The sequence below is a fragment of the Leopardus geoffroyi genome, chromosome C3 (assembly GCF_018350155.1).
Source record: "Leopardus geoffroyi isolate Oge1 chromosome C3, O.geoffroyi_Oge1_pat1.0, whole genome shotgun sequence".
Lineage (NCBI taxonomy): Eukaryota > Metazoa > Chordata > Mammalia > Carnivora > Felidae > Leopardus > Leopardus geoffroyi.
The window spans coordinates 130,050,543-130,066,817 of NC_059338.1; the positions used below are offsets into that span (position 1 = coordinate 130,050,543).

The 16,275-nt window shown below is 41.1% G+C and overlaps 1 protein-coding gene across 4 annotated transcripts in view; it reads left to right on the forward strand.

Moving 5' to 3' along the window:
- JPH1 (junctophilin 1) overlaps nt 1-16,275 on the forward strand; it is an 84,816-nt gene that overhangs the window by 42,679 nt on the left and 25,862 nt on the right. The gene's annotated exons all lie outside the window — the stretch shown is intronic.

Here is a 16,275-nt window from a genome sequence, read left to right on the forward strand (position 1 = left end):
ATCTGACTCTTGATTTCAGTTCAGGTCATGATCTCGCAGTTTGTGACATCAAGCCCCAGGTCAGGCTCTGTGCTGACAGCACGGAGCCTACTTGGGATACTCTCTCTGCCCCTCCTTTGCGCTCGCTTTTGCTCTCTCAAAAACAAAAAACAAAAAAGCAAAAGAAAATTCAGTGTTAATCATTTATTTTTTTTTAAGCCAGAATTTTTTTCTTCCCTGCCTTGATTCTGTCCTAAGAGGACAGCTCTCACAAAGACCTTTCTGTCTCTGTGTTCTCAGAGCAGGGAGTGCAGGAGAGCCCCCGTCATATCCTGGTTATAGGAGGAACGTCCTGGTGACCGTTAGCGCAGTTCCATGAGGGGATGTGAAGTTCCTTCAGGGACATTATGTTTCTATTAGCTGTAGCCACAGTTATATACTCCCATTGGCAGCATTTCCAGGGCGGGTTTCTGATCCAGACTTGTAAATCCATGATTTATCCTAAATCCTGATGCATGGTTGTGGTGGAACAGTCGCTTATGTGTTTTTATTGTCTTGCTGCCTTTAAGAAAGTGAGCTTGGACAGTATGTGAGGAAAAGAAAAGGTAAACTGGGAAACCTGAGGTAATTGTCATTCCTAAAAGAATACCAGGGAGCCTGGCAATGAATGCATTTGGCAAAGAAGATGGTGTTGTATGGATTGAAATTTGGAATTCGCTCTCCAAAAGCTTAGAGAACGAAAGGGTCATTTATTTTTTGCCTTGTGTTTTCATGATACTCAGAACGTAATGATATTCCGTGACACTTGTGTGCCTTCTAGTAAAAACACGCAACTCTGTATTGATCAGTTTTCTTCATCTCTGGTTTGCTACTATGTAGAGAAGTTTGAAAGCCTGTAGCCCTGACTCCATGTAACCAAATAGTCTACTAATGGCCCTTCCTTTGTCAGGGACATTTAAAAGTGGTTTCATATTAATTGACAAGTCTGTGCGAGTGAATGCTTTCCTAACATAGTATGTCTAAAATGGTTTTCCTGTTCATTCCAGAAAACAAAAGCTCAGTCTTCTTTACTCCCTACTTGGGCCGTAAAGTTTATGCGGCAAAAAAAAATCAAGTAGAATCTTGGCTGACAGTAAGTCAGTAAATTGATCATTTTTGAGACTCCAAGCAGTCAGAGTAAGTACCTCTCAAGTAAATAGGCAGGAATCTGGTTTTTGTATACTTCAGCTGTCCAGGCTGGCTAAATGAACAGGGTCATGTAACTAGTCTGCATTTTAATCCCACTGCCAGCAAAACAAGTATGTTAGTACCAGCATTTGTACATCAAGGTCTAGAGGCAAAAGTTCCCAGACTTGTAAAATATTTCCTTAAAAGTTAAGCGTCTTCTGGTTCTTCATCACAGATCCTGCCTTTAGGCTAGCTTTGAACTTCCAAAGCTTACGAGGACCTCAGCGGAGTTCTCTAGAAAGGTGTTTTTTACATGGTATTTAACTTTTCATGATCAGGGTGCATTTCAGACCTGTTTTTCTTCTCTGAAGGAACAGCATAACTGCAAGTAAAAACTTACACTTCTGTGCTAGGTAGAAAGTATATCAAGTGTTAGCACTGAAGAAGGGTGGGGACCCCTCAGGAGGGGCAGGTTAGAACCAAGTGTTTCTTAGAATGACCACTTCTAAAAGCTCAGAAATGAGAAAGCTGGCTTTCTAGGTGCACGTAATTTCTCTTAAGGCTCTCCCAATAGATGCGTCATATTTTACAAAATTCAACATTCATATCTGGAAGTTGGTCTTTGAAAAATTATTCTGCAAATGTGCCAGTAGCACTTAGCCAAGAGCTGGAGGTGTTTTTACTTTTCCTTTCATTATTCGTGTTTCTCAGTTTACTCTGTAAGTTTTTGGTGACTACTCCACGGGTCCCTGCCATAGCTCATCGCTCCCGGGGAATAGCCCCCCGCCCCACCTAATGGATAGTAGGCACCTGGAAGGTGGACGGTGGGACCAAGCCAGTGTCGATGATACAGAATCTCACGCAGCTGAACGCAAAGCCAAAGTGCAATTGGATTATGTCAAAAAGGGAAAAGGTGCCACGTGCATTTGCTGTGTTTCTTCACAGAGCAGGCCAACTTAAATATAGCCTACTACCACAACTTGTCCAGAATTAAAATAGCCCAGAACAAGTGGCAAATGGCAGGCAGTGGGGCTCTTTGCCAAGAGATGGCTAAGGGACAGGGAAAATGGGCTTTTGAGATGGATTGTACATGCTTGAATAACAATAGCAAATAGGACACCCCGGGATCCTGCTTTGTAACTTAAATTTCAGGTCAGTGTACATTCCCAGAGCATAAAAGAGAAAACTGGTCAAAACACTCAGAAGCTTCTACGGGTATCTCAGAAACAGATTAAAATGTGCTGTATTATTAATTTTAAATTAGAATCTGGTTCCTGAATTCCAGTTTAATGATTTCTTATCATGAGTCAAGAACAATACCATTGCAATTAGGTTTTCCAGGCATAGGAGATGTTTTAACTGGTGAATTGAATTACATCATAACCCTGTGCCAAAGCCTCATTTTGACAAAGGAGCCTGGTGCTGTACATAATGACATTATAATTTAAAAATATAAGCAGTCCTAAAAAAAATACCATAAAAATAAATAAAAATGCAAGCAGCCCTGATTTAACTAGTTGCCCAGGCAGTGTTAGTGGTCAGCACAAGAGTTTTAGCTAGTATTTTGGTTAAATTATTTATTCCTAAAATTATTTCTTCAGTTGGTTTCAGTTTTCCTTACTTCCAGCTCTGTCACATTCTCTGGGATTCACTAAACCAAAAAACGCTTTATTAGAGGACTATAAGTACAGTGAAATATTTGCCCCAGATGAGAACAAACAAAAAACTTTCAGACACTCATAATAGTGGTCGATATTTGTTGGTACAGAGATATATTTCAATCAAATATAACATCCACATATTAAAATGTGTGTATATTATATATTTACATATATTTGCGTATTCTTCCCCTAAAACTCACTGTCTGATTAAACCTACCAAGCAGACATTTAGTACTACTTTGGAAGTGTTTAATGATAGAAGAGATTCATGGTCTTACAGCATTTAAATTGAAAAGCTGAGGGGTACCTGGGTGGCTCAGTCGGTTAAGCATACGACTTTGGCTTAGGTCATGATCTTGCAGTCCAGGAGGTTGAGCCCCACATCGGACTCTGTGCCGACAGCTCAGAGCCTGGAGCCTGCTTCGGATTCTGTGTCTCTTTCTCTCTGCCCGTCCTCCCGCTCACACTCTGTCTCTCTCTTCCTCAAAAATAAATAAATATTAAAAAAAATTAAATTGATAGCTAATAGTTGCAACTGATAGTTACTTTTAAGATTACAAAGCAGGTTTAAAAAAATCATAATCCTGGGTCTTTCTGTTATATATAGAATAAAAAAGATTTGCTTTAAAAATTAATTTCAGATTTGTAGAACTAAGGTGATAGGTAAGCTGTTTACTAGAATTATGCCAGCACTATGGAAAAGAAATATTAACATAAATTCCATGAAGTTATTTATCATATTAAAATACATCCCTTGTGCTAACTTATTATATATATAGTGTCTCAGAGCTCATGATACGACAGAGGCCTCTTTCTCAGACCAGCATCAGAACCTTTCTCATTTCATTTTGCCATGCAAGATCATTCGTGTGAGCTGCTATTGCTGTGATGTCTCAGAAAAACATTGCAGAGAAATTTCATATTTACAACTGACTGTTGCCAACAGTGATCATCTGCCAGAGAGAGATTTAAGGGAAAAGAAGCTTTAATTTCACCACCAGCATTGTTGGAATTGCAGTGGGGTCAGAGCAGTATGGTGATGTGTACAATATAAATGTAGTTAAGTAGGGAAAGAAAAGTGAGCATGATATTTAGAATTAAGTAGAAGTATATGTGCCTGGAGTAGCAGATAATTTGAAAGTATTTCTAGACATTTGTAATAATTAAGTACCTGGAGGCTGTGTTTGAGGTAGGAGACATTAGGAGTTGATCATGAAGTGAGGATTTGCATCGCCATGGAGAGATGTCAGGAGACACCAGCCAGGGGTGATTATTTTAGGAAGCCAAATCCAAGGTCTGAAACCTGGAGAAGCATCAGTAGGAAGACAAGGAACAGCGGGACATGCTGAACATTATGTAGGAGCTCCTAAGAGCGTAGATTCCAGCTAAGGCTGCTCCCCAGCCTTGGTCTTTTGTGTGCTGTCTCCTCCTTGTCATGGATGGAAAGAGCTTCTTCTCACTCTGTGGAACTCCTCTTCTTACTCTGGGAACAAATGCTATTTTTCAGGTCATTCTAATTCCTCCCTGTAAGAAGCCCTGTCTCTAGGGCAGCGGAGTCCACACATACTCTAGGAGAATGAGGTCTCTTCAGGACGGGTGTGTTTTATGCATTATGATTGACTCTCAAAGGCATCTCCTTTCTTTGATGTCCTTCATGTTTTCAGGGTATCTGATGGACCCAAGGGCGCCCATTTCATTCTAGAACAAAATGAAGACCATGAAGTGTAATACTCCATTGTGCCCATTGTGACCTTATTTGGGTCCAGAATTATAAATACATTTTACAGGTTTCTACCAGAATCGTACAAAGCCTCTCATGCTACCCGGTTCTCTGCCTTAAGTGCAAGGGGATTTTTCACATTCCTACCTCAGACAGGGCAGAGCAGCCCTAAGGCAAGAGCATGTCCTATTGTCCCCAAGACTGTTGTCATTTCAGTGGATACTGTGATTGTATTGAAAAGGAAGGAAACACTATTTCCAGTACTCTTGCTGTGGCTAGAATTTAGCACAATCAGGAAATCCAACTTGGAAAGTATAGCCCAATGCTCTGAGGTAAACCTGCAGACCTCTAAAGCATCTGTCAGAAAGCAGTGAAGCGGCAGGTAAGACCCTGGATCTCTCTGTCGGGGGAAGAGTAGGCTTTGGAGTTTGCCAGGTAATTCTTCCTGTCCCTCCAGAGTTCAGTCTGACTTTCCTCCAGTCATAAGATAGCAATTAGTAGATTTTTAATTTGGGGCCTCAGAGGAAATCCTTACTTTAATGCAGATCACATCCTAAATTCCCCCCATTCTTGGGATGTGCAGTATTCCTTCTATGCCTGGAATTCTTCCTGATATTCTTTGGACTTGATCTGAATCTCGGATTGGTGAGAAGTAGCTCCATTTGGGTTAATGCATCTGTCTCCTAAGGAATGGAGTCCCGGAAGACAGCCCCTGCATTCCCTGGGGCCTGCAGCAGGGGCCCATCCATGCTGCTGACAGGCATGGCATCCCAGGCCCCTGTGTCAATCCCACAGAGAAGAAAATTAAAGGTTAAAAGTTCATCAATATGTGTCTAGAGTAGAAACCCAGGCAGACAACAGGCGGACAACAACAGGAATATTCCAAGTAGCGTAAGCACCGTAAAAATGTGGTATTGGAGCAGATCGCTCATAGTCTATTGGGATCAGAAGGAAAAGATTATTATTATTTGAGCCAGAATATAACATGATTTTTTTTACTTCCTTTGAATCCTGCCTTGTGTTTCTACCACCATCGCTAATGAAATATACATTTTTATCTCAATATACATATATTCATCTTCAAGACTGCCTCTGCCCCCCAAATCGTATTGTTACTTTTATTGAAAGATGCAGCACAGAAAACCAGTTACCCTGGTTTATATATCTGTTTTCTGTTTCCATTTTTCTGTGTCCCAGGGTAGGCCATTATTTTATCTATTGAATACTGGGATGAAAAATTGCTGTTCTCAGTTTAACACAGCAAATACTGAATACAGGTAAAATTACAACAGAAATTTTTTGAGATTCTCATGGAGATGAAGAAGAAAACTTTTTAAGAATTCCGGAAGAACTGGATGATCTTCTGATATCTCCTTTTAAAGTCGGAGGCGTTAATTACTGATTTGGTGATATGGGGAAAGGCAACTATGAGTTGGATGAATCTGTAGTATTTTTAACACCACCTAAAAATGTTCCTGCTAAAGAATACCCTTGATGAAAACCGAATCTTTCCTATAGTCTATAGTGAGATGTTTTCTAAGCTGTGTTATTTTCATTTGAAAGTCAGCCAAGACTGATTTTTTAAAAATATTTAAAGAAGAAAGCTCAAAATTTGCATTTTTCAATGGGAGTCATAAGTCTGTTAGTTTTAAAGCATTGGATAGAGAAATGAGGGCAACAGAGAAAGGCATGAATATAAGAACAATGGATATGAATGAATTTTTATAGCAGAAAGAAGTTTATTACCGGAAAATGAAATTAAATACAATGTTTGCTAAAGCAAAATCCAGAGAATAATAATACAGAAATCATTTCACAACATAGTCACCCCACTTTGCCCTAAAGTTTCAAAGACGGGTTCTGCCCTTTCATCCCACTGGGGACCGTGTGGGCTCTCAGAGGCCCTTCCAGTTCTAAGTGTGTTTTTTCATCTGTCTGGTAAAGCAGAACTTTCGAGAGTCACTTCCTCAAAACCAGAAGATTAACATAAATCAGAGCAAATCCTGTATGCTTTTTATATTGTCCCCAGTACCTGTTGCAGCAAAAGACTGAAGATTTAAAGTAAACATAGTCAAGGATTCTTAGTCGAACTGTTAAGTCATTCCTTGTCACAAACCAGTCATGAAATAACTGGGTTACCTGAATTACAGTTTCTACAAGGAAACATGAAGTGACTGAAACTAGTTTGCTGAGAGAATAACTACAGCTGACCCTTGAACTTAGACATGGATTTTTTTTTTTTTTGGTACAATACACTGCAAATATATTTTCTCTTACTATGTTCTTAATACCATTTTCTTTTCTCAGACTTCCTTGATTGTAAGAATATTAACACATATTTTAAAAATACATGTCGATGGACTGTTTACATGATCAGTAAAGCTTCTGCTCAACAGTCGGCAGTTAGTAGTTAAGTTTTGGGAGAGTCGAAAGTTGCCCGTGGATTTTTGACCATGCGGGGAGTTGGTGCCGCTCACCCCTATATTGTTCAAGGGTCCACTGTTTATCCCTTCTGTTTCAGCATCCCTGTCAAAGAAGTCTCATAAATTCTACACCTTCAAAACATGCACATTTAGCATGACAGAGCTCAAGATGCAGGATGGTTTTGCACGGCCAGTCCCAAGTCAGTTTTCGCTAATACTGTTCCACATCTAATGTTCAACAGAGGAATAGGTTCCTTGTTGTTCACCGTCAAAGCATATCTAAATAGAACAAAGTGAAGTGGAAACTGGTAGATTTGGGATATTTAGAGAGCCATTTTAGGTCATCTGAGATAGAAAACGGGTATCTTATTACCTAAGAGAATGTGTTTCAACTATGAGTTCAGGGAGGAATTCTGAGGGTTTTATGTGATTTTTATGAGTGAATGCTGTTCTCTTAGTTTTTCCTAATGTAGAAATATTTACCAAATGGAATAGCTTGAGCACCAGGGTGTACATTTAATGGGTACTGGTGGCAGGAAGGTGGAGATTAGGTCCACCTGTGAGCCAGTCACCCTGTCAGCCTGTCACTCAGCTGAACACCATTGGCTGCTATCATGTGTCTTGATCGCTGGGTGGTCTTAAGTTGCTCTACTTCTTAGTCATACTGTACTTTAATTTGTAGCCATAATGGACCCCTGGTAAAGGATAAGAAGTATAACAACACTGATGAAGAAATAAAAATAGCATTGACATGCCAATTCTTTTTTTTTTTTTTTTTAATTAACTTTTGAGAGAGAGAGAAAGCACACATAAGCAGGGGAGGGACAAAGAGGAAGGGAGAGAGAGAGGGTGGGGGGAATCCCAAGCAGGCTCATGCTGTCAGCACAGAGCCCGGTGTGGGGGCTCGAACCCACAAACCATGAGATCATGACCTGAGCCAAGATCAAGAATCGGACGCCCACCTGTCTGAGCCACCCAGGTGCCCCTGACTTGCCAGTTCTTATTACCCAGGTCTTCTCTGTTCTGAGGGTTGCAAAGTTCTTACCAGACACCTCCAGATGTTTCTGTTACAGTGCTGAATAGAAAATAAAGTCATGATGTCTAGTGTCATTTTATTGAACGTGCATCCGTTTTCAAATAATTTGACCCATCTTTTGTTACTAAGAGCCTCCTGGCTGATACATTGAACTGAAAGTATACCCTTTAGTAGTATATCAGATTCAGTCTCAGAATAAGGAGTTTCTATGAATCTGCCATAGGAAAGACAGAAGCCTTACTTTGATCAATTAAAAAGCACCTAAAACTATAATAATAGTCTGCATTGATAGGACTTCGCAATTACCAAATTGCCTTTACATTTTTCTCTTGGTCCTTATTTAACCCTTGCTGTTTCCCCTGGTCCACAGTCCACCATTGGCTATGTGCCCTGTCTCCCTACCTAAGGTTCTGTCTCTGTCCTCCTCATTGATGCATCTACCCTGCATCAAGGCCATCTTCTACTTTCTATGCTTCTCCCAGAAGAGAGAGCCTTTCAAGAGGAAGATGTGATGGAATCATGGAGACCTGAAGTCAGGTCCTCCGGTCCTGTTCAGCAATTCCAGTACTCCCTGTTTCCATTCCCTAGAACTTTTGTACAATTCTGATTCCAAATCTTCACCTTTTTGACCCCTCAGATTCTTCCCACTGGCCCTAAATTTTAGCAGAAGACTAATAATGGCCATTTATTGATTCCATACCCTAAGTTAGGACTAAGTATTTCATATCAATCAATTGTGATCCAGAACAACTCTACAAGGTAATATCCTCCCCCATTTTATACATAAGGAATTGAGGAGAAAGGAATACAGTATGTGATAACCTGGAGTTTAAACCCAGGCCTGTCTGGTTTCAAAGCCCACTGCATTCTCGCGCTCTCGCAGGCTTTCAAAGGATCTTTCAGATAACCTTATAACATTGGATGGATCCATCACTGTTCTTATGTTTTTTCCTGTTTCCTTTCTTTTGCCTCATCCAGGACCTGTCTCCAGCAATTGTCACCTCAAAGATTCTTCATTTTCTGCTGTTGTCTGGGCATCTTTCTTCCCACCTCGTGATAAGATCAGTTTTCATTTTCTTAAGAGTAAAACGTCTTTTCCCTTGGCCCAGCTAATCCTTCTGGTTACTGTCCACATTTCCTCCTGCCTTTCTGTGTCAAAGGTCTCCAGCATGTGGCCCACACCTGCTTCCTCCACTTCCTCTGCCCATTTCCTCACCAGCCCCCCATCCGACTGGCTTCTGCAGTGGGACTGCTTGTTAGTACTACCCTCTCAAAGGTTCTTCTCAAGTTCAGCAGCCTCTCCTATGCCCTCCCCTTTCCCCAGCACCATCAACCCTTACTCAGATTCTAAATGTGCTTGTTTCAGCACCATTTCTATCTGTAGTAAGTAAGCCATTCATCTGGATACCGAGTTAGATACAGTATTTTGGGCTTATCTTCTGTGTTTCTCTCCTTACCCATTTACCATTCCACCAGTATTCAGCCTCTGTTCCAGGATTTTTATTAAGAGCTGGCTTAACACAGAGGCTGCCCTCATGTTTCAGACTTCTGATAGTCCTTCCCTTAAAACGTCCATGGATTATTCCTTCCAGCTCTTGCCCTCACTAGATACTTAGCATGCCCTGGCTTGGACTAGTGCAGTGGCTTCTTATCTGAGAGCCTAACCTTTGGTCTTTTCTCCTCACTTCCTCCAGCACACCTAGGATGCTCCATAAATACTTGTATATCGGGTGATTTTTTTAAATTTTTAATTGTAAAATATACACAACATAAAATCTACAGTCCTAACCATTTTTAAGTGTGCAGTTCAATAGTGTTTAGTACATTCACACTGTTGTGCAACCCATCTTGAGAACTTTTTTATCTTGCAAAACTAAAACCTATACCTGGTGAATGATAGCTCCTTGTTCCCCTTGCTTTAGCCCCCTGGCAACCACACGTCTTTCTGTCCCTATGACTTGACTTCTCTGGGGACCTCATATGAATGAAATCATTGGATGTGTGTCCTTTTATGACTGACTTGCTTCACTTAGTGTAATGTCCTCAAGGTCCATCTGTGTTTTATAGCATGTGTCAGAATTCCCTTCTTTTTTAATGTTGAATAATATTCTGTGTATGTATACGCCATGTTTTGTTTATTGATTCATTCACTAATGGGCACTTGGGTTGTTTCTACCGTTTGGCCACTGTGAATGAATAGTGCTGCTAAGAAAATGGGTGTACAGATATCTCTTTGAGACCCTGCTGTCACTTCTGGCCAGACACCCAAAAGTAGAATTGGGGGATCATACGGTAAATCTATTTTTAATTTTTTGAGGATCCTCCATACTATTCTGTATAACAGCTGTGCCATCTTACGCTCCCTCCAGCAGTGCACGAGCTTCCAAATTTCTTAGCATTCTCATCAGCACTTGTTGTTTTCTCTTCTTTTTGTTTTTTACAGTAGCCATCCTAATGAGTGTGAGGTAGTATCTCATTGTGATTTTCACATGCATTTCTGTTATGACTAGCAATGGTGAGCATCCTCCCATGCTATTTGTATATCTTCTTTGCAGAAACGTCTATTCAAGTCCCTTGCCCTTTTTTTAGTTGGCCTTTTTTGTTACTGAGTTGAAGGAGTTCTTACATATTATTCTGGATATTAACCCATGATCAGATAAATGGTCAGCAAATTTTTTCTCCCACTCGGTGAGTTACCAGTGATTATATTTTAAAGAGAAGTTGTAATCTTATTTAGTGCTTATTTAGTGCTAGTTTTTAAACTTTAGAATGACCTTCATTAAAAAGGACTTTTTCTAAAAATTATTTAAAGAATAAAACATACCTTAAATTTTTCATCAGATTTTTCTCAGTGCATAAAATACATAGGGAGGTGACTTTTAGGTAAGTTGTATAAAATTCAGAATAAAGTAGAAGATAGCCAGTTATTTATTTGGCCTCTTTCAGCTGAGGATTATAAATGTGCTTTTGACCTGGCCTGTCCAGAGAATACAGCCTTTAAGCTTATTAAGTTTGATCAAATGTTAGAGAATAAAATCTGTAATATACATAAGAATGAAGATTTGTTTTTCAAGCTTGAAAGTGTTCTGAATATAGAAGAAAATCCTATAAAGGAAGTTGAATAGTAGGTTCTGCTCGTCCGTAAGTTATGATGTGTGTTCCTCAGCTTTAACACACAGTGAGGGGTTAGAGTTCAGAAAACTTAGTATAACAAGAGCTTATTGATCTGGTGATTTTTTTTTTTTTCAATATCCTGCCAGTTTCCAAAAAAGGATTTGCAGGACATTATGGTTCACATTCATAGTAGCATCCTGACATTGGGGAATGTTGAAGCCATGTAGCTAGAGAAGATAACCATACACATAGATTGAGGATAGTTTTACTCCCAAGATTCCTCGTAGCCTTAACAAAAAGAGAAATGATAGATTATGTAGTTCTCATCGTATGATACAAGGAGGTGCACAAATTTATCATCAGAGACCTTTTTTTTTTTCCCCCTGGGACTAAACTGTAAGAGGAATGTGTCACCAAGGTCTGTATAAACATAATGGTGTCACACATAATGGACAACATTTTACAAAAGTTATGTAAACATTCTTCATATGGATCTTGGCTCTTCCTCCCTCCCTTTGATAAAAAGCCAAAAGTATGATATGAATTATGATTCTATGAAGGGATTTCTATGATAGCTAAGGAGGTGTGGTTTGACTTTTGATCTCTGGGACAAGAATCATCTGTGGCCTAGACTTGCCTCAGTGTAGTCTCTGGCTAGTAATGCATTCAAAGCCGGTGTTATCACACCTCTGAGAAAGTTTGAGCCCTTGAAAGATCAAATACCAAACTTCAATGGGAATATCATGCTCCTTCGTTTACATCTTATGTCTCAATCACTTGCTATCACTTTTAGGAAAAGAAGCATTGGGACTTCCGCGCAGGTCATGATCTCGTGGTTTGTGAGTTTGAGCCCCTCGTCGCTCTCTGTGCTGACAGCTCAGAGCCTGGAGCCTGCTTCGGATTTTGTGTCTCCCTCTCTCTGCCCCACTCACACTCTGTCTCTCTCTCTCTCTGTTTCAAAAAATAAACATTAAAAAAAAAAAAGTTGAGACAGGCATCTAAGGGGCCCGCCTGCACCTTAGCAGGAGGGAGTATATGCTGAGCCTTGCCAGGCTGGTCTTATCAGAGAATCAAATCAAGATTGAAAGAACAGTTTCTTCCGGGTGCAATAACTCAGAAATCATGCCTCATTTTTAAGCCGAGGTCTGTGTAGTCACCTCACTCTTACTCCTGTCAGGAGTGTTCCTTAACAGACTGATTTCTTCTTAAAAAGGACTACAATTGTATACACAAGATGATTGGCTTTCACAAATCTGGGTCTCTTGTAAATGAATAAGGTCACAGTCCAAAAGGAAGGCTAACAGGTCATATCTGTTGCATTTTCTTACCATGATGTCTTAACCCAGGAAAGAGTTTTAGCTCTTATCAGGCATTTCCAAGAGAACCAGAAGGGAAATAGGATGGTCGGCAGTAAAGATAGAGGCAGGGTCTGTCCTGCCTCTGTGTTAGCCCCAGTGGGAGACGGTGGCTGTGACCAGACCAGGCGCAGGGATGCGAACAAGAACCAGCTGGATTGAGGATGTGTTTTGGAGGTAGTTCCAGCTGGATTTGCCGACTGTGGCTGTGGCGTGTGACCGAAAGGGAGGCCTCAGGGGTGACTCCAAGGGTGTAGGCTTCAGGAACTGGAAGAATGGGGTTGCCATCACCTGAGATTTGGATTCTTAATGCACAGTTGCTCTCATTTTAAAGCTTTCCTAATAATCTTCTTTAAATGTTGGGACATCAAGGCAAATCACACGTATGACCCCTGAACCAAGTAGATCATAGGCTCTGCCATCAAATTTTAAATCTATCAGTGAGCTGACTTTGATTTAATATAACAAATTTTAAAAGACCTCAAAATCCACATTTTTAAAAAAGCAGTTACTGTTGGGGAGAGAATATATAAAAAGCAGAAAGAACAAAATTTGTAAATGTGGTATACAGTTTGTCCATTCTAAATTAAAATCTTCATCAGCCGTGTCAGCGAGTGGATGAGCGAAAGGTTGAAGTTAAAAGTTGGGACAGACATCTAAGCGGTTAGCATGTTACCTTAGCAGGAGTGAGTATATGCCAGGCGTGTTTAATATATTGTCGATAGACTTTTGTGTGTGTGTAAAAGCATTACTAGGTTTAAGAAAAATCAGGAAAGCGGGACTATTTTGTTCTGAGCACGGTGACTTGTTTGTGAAAACACTATTTCGTTAAAGAAAGAAACTCCGATATTCATCATCAAATTACTGATTGGAAAAATAGGTTGAGATTAAGTACCTGTATACAGGGGATGCCTCACATCCAGAAATTTCACATTTACCATTTTAGCTTTTCACACATGACCTTTGTGGGGCTTATGTCCAGGGGGACATCACCCAGCTGCTTGTGTGAGCTTAGCCAGCCTCTCAGGTCTCTTTGCCTCTTCACCCATACATAGTAACTCTCTACAAGCTAAAACTGTGGGTCTATTTGTAAAATTATGGCCCTAACAGAAAGTCGACGGCTGATGCCCAACTGAAAGAAGTTGCTTTCTACTTACTTTTCACTGCATTTTATGGGAGCGAGTGTATGTGATCATGGTGTTTTGAGATTGGTAAGGGTCTGACCACTTACAGATATCAGCAGTGTTTGAATATGTGAAAGACTTACTGGGCATGTGTGCTCCGTGTGTGTGTGTGTGTGTGTGTGTATGTGTGTGTGTGTGTGTGTGTGTGTGTGTTTTCCACGTGACCAGCTACAGCAGCAAGGCATCCACTTTGCATTGTTTCAGCTGACCTCCCCAGAATGACTTGCCTAAACCCCCCACCCCCGCAACCCATGAACAATGGCATGTCTTACCACTTGGCTGAATAAAGGGGTTGTGTGTGGCTCTGGAACTGAGCCTGGGATTTGAACACATGAATTCACTAACATGAGCCAGAGTTAAGCCCAGATTTTTCCCCGGGCTAATATCTAGACCTGTCAGTGGCCTGGCCACCCCAAGCTGGTGGTGACAGCAGACTCAGATGGGTTCCTTTTCTGCTTCCTGTCTTTGGGTCCAGGGCTACCGAAAGCACTCACGCAGGCCTCTCGTTTAGGTTTTGAATGTGGTTTTGACTCATCTTGCTGGCTGTGCAGGAGCCTTGATGCAGGGTGGGGCACTAGATGGAAAGGTTCCCCTCCCTGTTTGGGCTTACAGGAAGGAGCAAGTAAAAAAGTAAAGGGTCACGGCTTTACTGACACTGTACTTCCAAAATATATTTGTAGAAAGGTTAAGCTATATCTGTTTATTCTCCAGCTTAGCATATTGTAAAAAGTGGTGGAGATAAATGGTACCATTTTATGGTGGTGCATTGTGATAGTATCAGAATAAACTGTTTGTACTTAGGTTTACAAATTTATCATTGAAGGGCTAGCAGATTTTATTATAAGGCAGCATAACTGTACTCTTCTGGCTTCATTAATTATGATGCCTAGACATAGTTAGGCTCTATCTAAGAATAGATAAAATGGAAAATAATTCTGAGAAAAAGGGTTGCGGATTCTGAGAAACTGAAAGAACATAACACAGAGCATCCATTGATTCTCAGACTCAACACGGGGACTAACCGTTAGTTTTGTTTCCATTTCATGGCCCCTTATAACCTAAAATGTCCTCTGTGATTCAGAAATAACAATTTTGATGATTGGAAGTTGATCCATTCATTTTTAATTAGTGAATTTTATCTTTTAGAGCAGTTTTTTTTTTAATTTTTTTTTCAACGTTTATTTATATTTGGGACAGAGAGAGACAGAGCATGAACGGGGGAGGGGCAGAGAGAGAGGGAGACACAGAATCGGAAACAGGCTCCAGGCTCTGAGCCATCAGCCCAGAGCCCGACGCGGGGCTCGAACTCACAGACCGCGAGATCGGGACCTGGCTGAAGTCGGACGCTTAACCGACTGCGCCACCCAGGCACCCCCATAGAGCAGTTTTAAATTTATAGAAAAATGGAGCAGAAAGCATGGAGTTCGTTCCCATGTATATATACCTCCTCTCCCCACACCCACAGTTTCCCCTATTATTAACATCTTGCAGGAGAAGCACATTTGGTACAGTTGAACCAGTATTGACATATTAATATTATCTAAAGTCCATAGTTGACGTTAGAGCTCACTCTTCTTTAGTGGGTTTTGACACATGCATAATGTCACATGTCATACAGAGTAGTTTCATTGCCCTCAGTTTCTCCTGTGTTCCACCTCTTCATTCCTCCCCCGCTTTTGCCCTGAAGCCTTGGCCACCACTCATCTTCTTACTGGCTTTATGGTTGTGTCAATCTGTTCATTTTTAAGCAACTACCCAGATGTTCCTAAGGAAGCATCATTCAATCCTTTATTCATAAAACGAGCTCCCAATAAACCCTGTGTGCTAGGCAGTGTTGTACACATTGAGAATCTAGCAGAGAACCAGAAATGTAAAATCCCGGTCTTTGGGAAGCTTACATCCTAGTACAGCCAGCCTCCAAGCTTCGCTAAGTCCTGCGGAGGAGTGAGGGGTCCCCTGAGGACACAGAATGAGAGGAGGTAGTTGGAGAATTTGAGAACGGGACCTCCTGCCAGTGAGCCCCCACCCCCGTCTCAGGTCAGACCCCATCTTCCCCACGTCCTTCCTGCAGCTAGTCCCAGCTGGCCTGCACCAGCTGCCACCTGCGTTTTCCCCACTAAGAACTGCTAGGGCACAATGCTATTTCCCAACTTTTCGTCTCCTGCTGTTTCTGAAATAAGCGCAAGCACCTCTTTCAGACTTTCATTTAGCTTTTACTACTAGTTATCTACAGCCCTGCCTGGTGCTAGTAAAATAGGATGGAAGGTTAACAGAATTCTAAGAAGTAGATGCCCATGACTATCATCTAAATACTAACTGGACAAGATCTTCTTTGGAAGGAGATGACCCAGAGCTCCCCGTCTTGCCCTCTAAATCCTCTCTGCTTGGGCAGGTGGACATCAGCTCTCCTGCCTTGCCATAAGAACCCCACCCCACCCCACCCCCGCCATTCTCTACCCAGCTGCCTTCTCCCTCACCCTAGTCCTCTGGAAAGAGAAGAGGTTTTGTCAGTGAGGATGGGCCAAGGGGCAGGTAGAAGATTGAAAGACATCTGTTTCTTCCTCCCCAACTCTCCTTGTTTCACACAAAAACATATACATAAAGTTAAATGGGCTCGTTAGAACCTCCAGAGCACA